A 7,192-nucleotide genomic window follows, 5' to 3' on the forward strand; every position below is an offset into this window, starting at 1 on the left:
TAGGTTCATAAGGACTTTAGTTTATTTTTTGAGATTAGATTCACCCTATCACAGGCAAAGTGAAACAGACAAAAATTACATAGAAAATTAGAAAAATGTGAGATTTGGGGTTGGAATTGATTAGAATGAAAAAAAAACAACAAAGAATAATACTAATGGGATATCCCAATTCTGTGAAAAGACATTCTTACTATTTCTGAGAGTGAGAGGGCTGAATATAACTTGATTTATTCAAGAAAAATATCAGATGGGATCTGAGTTCTATTACTTCCACAGTGACTTAATTGATTTCTCTGAGAGATAGATTCCAACTGGATGACAGCCAATTAAAAGAGTGATGCACTTTTTCTTATTGATTTGGAATATTAACATACCATTATACGGTACAATATTGTAATTCAATGTATGATTATAGTATATAATAATAAAATCAGACTAATATGTTTTTCCGTGCCTTCAACAATTAAATGTTGGAAATTTCATACTCTTATAGTGATTTAAGAGATATATCATAGATATATCAACTAGTAGTTACTTGAGCATGTTAAAGAACTAGGATCCTACCCTTTAGTTTAGATGTGTGTTATTGCAGCTAATTGAACCATTCCCCCAACTTCATCTTCCAAGTTTATTCAGGGACAACTATTCTGTTTTCCCTCAAGAATGATTTATTAATTACTGAAAGTGAGAGGTAATATGATGTGGTATTTGCCTTTCTTTGTCTGGTTTATTTCACTTTGCATAGTGACCCCTAGTTCAGGCCATAGTTTTGATAATGACATGACTCATCAGAGAAAGCAAATCTAAAATAAAAAAAAAACTGTAAAAAGAAATAGCAAATGCCATTATAAATTATTAAAAGAACAATTTATCAGGAAAGTGGTATCGAGGAACATGGTGGTGCTTTGAGGAGATCCAATCCAGAGAGTGAAACTTTCCTTATATCAGGCCTCCATCACTGCCCAGAGCCAGGGTGATCCCATGACTGGGTGACAGGTTTAGGGGCTGAGTCTGTGTCTACATAAATTTCAGGATGTTGTGCACCATCCTGCAAACCCTACTGGGCAATGACAGCATGCCTCAGCCCCTTTCCTCATCTGTCACTGTCGTCATGTCTGTAGTTCCGCTTTTTTCCCTAGCACATGCACTGCTCTATTGTTCTATCTTTTCCACCTCTCTATCACATAATCATTCATTGTAATAGTACCCGCCCACTCTTGAATGCCTTCTGCCTACCTGAGTGCGTACTTACCTTTATTCACTGGGTCTTTTGTGATAATTATTTTGTCTCCTTCTTTTGTTCACTTACTATGTTAAATTATACACACACACAGGTTATAAAGAGAAACAGGTGAAAATTATTAAACTAAAAACTGTAAGTCCCATTGAGAACCTATAAGCAGAATTTAGTATTTATTATTTAATTCCAGGAAGAAGAACAGAGGATAGGAGTGTGATTTAGGATATCAGGAAGGATCTGGGAGGAGTTAGGAGAGAGCAATAACGTTATCAAAATATATTTTTTTTAAAAAAAGTTGAAAACATTCATTTAAAGAGTAATGGTTTCATATTACCAAAGTAAAAACAGACTGGAAAGAAAAACTGAGCCTTGTGGGTAAGTATTTGCTATAGATGTACCATTTATGGTTGATAACTCTAAAAAACACTATTCTCAGCACTTCGATAGGCTTTGAGTTTCGGCATTAACCACTCTATACTTTTCAAAGAATCTTCTCTTGTGAGGTCTAGAAAGACAAAGGTCTTTGTAGGACAATTCAATAATATGTTTGTTCATTTAGCAATATAATAGTAGTAGGTTCCCTCTTGGGACATATGAACTCCTGAGCCATGGGTTCTTAGTGTCACATTATCAGGCTCTGTCTTCTCCTGTGGAATAGACCTAAAATCCAACCAGAAAGCAGTTGGTCATCACAGCAACATTTCTGCCAGTTTTTTGCCCATGGGCAATAATAGCTAAGAAGGGCTCACAGCTGGGTAAAACTGTTGGCCACCTTTCTATCTCAGCAGTCTAAACAGCACCTTCTGATACCATGGAAGCTAACCAGAGATAAGAAGCTTGAGTCATACCTGTCTTGAGACAAAAGTATGTGGTACGCTAGCAGTAGGGTCTTACTATTAAATGTTGGTGGGCAGCCAAGAACAGTGACAATATCCTGTATTCCTTGGGAGTTTCTTTGACACCTCGATGAATAACTCTGTGGAAGGTATCCCACACTGGGCACTGGGCTTTTTATTTCACGACCTATGGTTTCTGGGAGGAGTGTTATTCCTTCTGTAGCATTCAGGGAATACCATTGGAAAGGGGAAGAAAGGAATGTCAGAGTCAAATTTGGGAGGGAACAGGGCAACAGTGTCTCCTTGATGTGACAGGACTGGTGTGCTCATGAATTTAGAGAAACTATGGTTTCCTGCCCAAGATTAAGCCAGTCCTTCTTTGGGGAACCTTGGAGTTGGCTTAGCCTAGCTTCCTTGAGAGGCTGCATCATGGGCTTTTCAAGTTGAGTTCATGGTTCCTGGGGTACAATGTGCCTTCAAGTTCCTGAGGAATCAATGCACTTCCTTAGGCAATGAAACATTCAGGCCACTTTGTGTTTCTTTGTATGTTCCATTAGTAGTCATGGGAGCATGAAGGCATGACAGAACAATTGGTCTTAGACATTAATCTGTGCACCCTGTATGGCTTGCAAACTTAATGGTGTCCTGGCAACTATAATTGTATCAATCTTGGCATTTGCTATTATATTCTGTTACTGATAAAAGTGTAAAACATCTGATCATTCTCAATAAAACTGTCACGGTCTCAGTCTTGCTGTAGCCCCTCCATTTCAAGCCTGGTTTCATTCCTCATGGCCATATTAGGTGACATCAGCTGGGTAAGTAAGCACAGATACTTACACCTCGAACTTCTAATAAGACATTCCTTCATTGCTCCCACACATCTTCATCCAAGAAGCAGTGAAGGATTCCCTTTCCACCCATACATCTGATAAAGTTATATAAGTAAAACCACTGATGCACTTCCACAGCCTTTTAGATAGGCTCAGTGAACAACTGTGACTGCCTTATCAGTGTCCACATTCAGCTGGAAGAAGCCAGATGGTTCATCAACCCAATTCCATAACAGCAGTTATGGTTACCACTTAAGAAGGAAATAATGAGAATGGAAGACAGAAACTAACTAGGCAGTTTATGGTAAAAAAAAAAAAAAAAGACCCTAAAAGAGAAGCAACCTGGTTTTTTTCCCCTTAGACTAAAAGCCAGAGATGTTCTGGGCCTCGAAACAACCTTGTCCTTAACAGAGATACTAAAAATGTTTAGGGCCTCTGAACTCTCATCTGATTCCTTAATAATTCTGGACTATTCTAGTCACTATTCTATCACTGTGAAGAGACACCATGAGCAAGACAATTATTTGAAAAGAAAGCATTTAATTGGGGCTGGTTTACAGTTTCCGAGGTTTAGTCCTTTTTCATCATGGTGGGAAGTGTGGCAGCAGGCATGGCGGTGGAGTAGTAGCTGAGAGCTTTATATCCTGATCCACAGATAGTAAGCAAAGAGGGAGAAGAAGAGATAGAGACACAGAGAGACACTGGGCCTAGTTTGACTTTTGAAATCTCAAAGCCTACTCCCAGAGGCAAACTTCCTCTAACAAAGGCCACACAGCTTATTGCTGAATTCCTGGTGGCACATCAACTGGGGCCTAAGTATGCAAATATATGCACTTATGAAGGTCATTGTCATTCAAACTGCCACATAGGGCTACCTTTTCAGAAGGGTGAATCTTAGACTAACAACAAAGGCCTATTAAGGGAAGACTTGTGGTCAAGGAAATAGAATTGCTGACTTGGATAAAGACTAACATTGCAGTTTGTTTGGCTAAGGGATTAACCCTAGGAATACAGGTTCACTTTCAGCCTTGTTACAGAGATTGTATGGGACCCAGTCATGACAAGTTCAATAGAGGCCTGAGTCTCAGCAGTTTACCTGAGGCAATACCTGGTTCTGAGAAAGACCACAAACTGAGACCACCCAGGCGCTACCCAGGAACAGACCATCCAAAGGAAATTCCTAAAGTTCCAACTGATGTAGATAGGATCACCTGCCAGCATACACCCATCACTTTTCACCACGACACCCCTAGACAAATGTCAGCCAATCAGGGGTCCCAAACCTTAGAAATCCTTCACTTTCACCTTTGCTACTATAACTATAAAAACCCAACTCTAACTGAGCTAGGGGCTCTCCAATCACTTCAGTGTGTTGGACACTTGGAGAGACCAAGTTTGCAAACCTGTGTAAGAATAAAGGCTCTTTGTTTTTACATACAGGACTCGGTCTCCTGGTTTGTTTGTGTGTGGGGAGAATTCTGTGATCTGGGTATAACAATTGGAAGAATAATTAGTCCTTTAATGAGAAAATGTGATTTCCCTTTCAAGTATCACCTCTAGCATACACGCTTCCAGTAGTTAAGAATGGAGAGTAGAATATACTTCTAATGGGGTGATGTGTTTGCTTATTTTTGGTAGTTTAACATACATTGTTTGATATAGGTACCTGCAAATAGGCTAAAACTTTATAGAACTAACTGTATGTAAGCATATCCAGGTAAAACTGGAAATGTCTAAACTCAGATCAATATCTATCATTGGTAACTATATTCTGGTTATTATATAATAATTTTGCGTATGTTAGCATTTTTCAAAATTGGACGAAGCACACATTGGATTTCTATGTAATGCTTCTTATAACTGCATGTGGATTTACAATTATTTTAAAATTAAAACAAATATTTTTAAAGACAAGAAAGGAAAAATCCCATTCATTCTGAATCTATGGTGCATTCCCCCCACCCTGCCCCCACAGAAAGAAACTCCTAATTTATTGTTATAGTCCACATGAGAAAGTTACTTACCACCACAAGGCAAAATAAAAGTATTGTTTAAAGCTGATGACCAAGAGCAGGCTCCTGCCACAAGGAACTCTTGGTCCTAAGCAAAGCACTGTAGGGTTTATTAAGGCACAAACCAAATTGCATCTTACTAGAGGCAAGAAGAGGGTCAAAACTTTCGATGGTTTTTAGCTTAGTTGACTAAAAGAATTTGTTTTATACTGTAAAAAAATGATGGACCTCTTGAAGCTGCAGATGCAGATTTAGGCAATTTATTATAATTTACTGAAATTACAGAGAACCTAAGCCACAGTTTTGAAGCAGAAAAGTAGGCTTCTCCTGTTTACCTTTTTGTGTATGTTGCTACTTGATGGTGGTCATGTTTTTGCTGTTGTTGTTGTTGTTTGAATTTTGGATCTCCCACGTACTAGGCAGCCTATTTCCCAGATTGGTTCATACCCAAGTATTTTTAATTCATTTTTTTAAAGATAAGGTTTTGATTAATTTATTCAGGCTGGTCTAGAGGTCACTCTGCGCTCCAAACAGGTCTTAAAGCTGTTGTCTCAGTCTCCCAAGTACTTGGCATATTATGGACCTATTTTACTAAGTCAGAATGCACCAAATATTTTGGGTTCAGACAAGATCTCTGATATTGTCATACAATAATTTGTTCACTTTTGGTTTTGGTTTAGTTTTTGGAGACAGTGTCTTATTATGTAGCCTTAGCTGGCCTGAAACTCACTATGTAGACCACGCTGACCTCAAACTCAAGGAGATCTGACTGTCTTTGCCTCCTCACTGCTGGGGTTAAAGTCAAGTACTGCTATACCTGACTATACATTTATTCAAATTGAGAAAGAAAGTCAGATTTCATACTGCAAAAAATGGCTCTAGAACTGAGGACATGACTCAATAGTTAAGGTGTTTGCCTCATAAGCTTGAAGGTGGGAGTTCAGATCCCCATCATCCATGCAAATGCTGGCTGGGCATGACAGGCTACCTGTAGTTCCAACCTTAAGAAACAGAGACAGGGGAATTCCCTGGAGCAACAAACTCTGGCTTTGATTGATATACTCAGCTTATTTAAGGTGGAATTCTGTTGGACAATGACCTCAGGCCTCCACTTACACACATACAAGTTCATATGCAACCACACATATGTGAACCCAAACACATTCAAAAATATACATACAGGCATGGATACTCTATACACATACAAAAATGGAAAAACAAAAAATGGATAGCTTAACCATATTTGCCATTTTTCACAAGGACTAGTTTTCTAAAAAAGTAATCTGTTGACAATTTGCCATTGACCTATATTTATTGCAGCAAGATATAAAAAAATAATGAAGTCACAATAAAATATGTGGCACATGATATTGTCCTTGGCAAAAAAAGAAAAAAAGATATCAGATGGCTATTTTCAAAAATTGTTCTGAGGGTCTAGAGAGATGACTCAGCAGGTAAGAACACTTGTTGCTCTTCCACAGGACCAGGGTTGGAGTCTCACCACTCACCTGCTAACTTACAGGCTTCTGTATCTCCAATCCCAGAGGCTTTATCACCCTTTTCTGGTCTCCTTGGCTGCTGCATGCATGTGGTACACAGGCATATATGCAGGTAGAACACCCACACACATAAAATTAGAAGATTAATAAAATTAAATAAATTATTTTGAGAGCCATGGGAACAAGAAAAATATTATCAAAAGCCCCTGATTAATTTTTCAAGGGTAGCTATATTGCTTTTGTAAATGCAGTTTTTACTGGAAGGTAGTAGTTGAACTTAGCAATGGGTTGCACAGAGGCATTTTCATATTTCATATAATTTAATCACATTAATTCCTCCAAATTTATACCTTTCTTCTTACCCCTCCAACTTTGCTTCTCTATGGGAGTCTCACTTGTACTTATGTGTATATGCTTTTACATATCTCTATAAAACCTAGGATCCATAAATGATGGAAACACAAGATATTTGTCTTATGGTTGAGTCTGACTTTTTAAGGTGATTATATCCAGCTGTATTTATTTTTTCTACAAGTGCCATGATTTCACTCTCTTTTATAATTGAATAAATGTCCATTCCTAGCTATGAACCCTGAGGTATATTAAATTAATATCCTTTAGAAATACTTGCACATAAATGTTTCTCGTGAAATCATTCATAGTCGCTTATTTATGCAATTAGCCTAGGAGTTCTTAGTGGTTGGATGGAGGAAATCCCATGTTTTCAAAATTTCCTGTGTTGTTCCATTTGCACCAAGTAATGGTCCACGTA

This window comes from Myodes glareolus, chromosome X (assembly GCF_982192425.1).
Source record: "Myodes glareolus chromosome X, mMyoGla1.1, whole genome shotgun sequence".
Lineage (NCBI taxonomy): Eukaryota > Metazoa > Chordata > Mammalia > Rodentia > Cricetidae > Myodes > Myodes glareolus.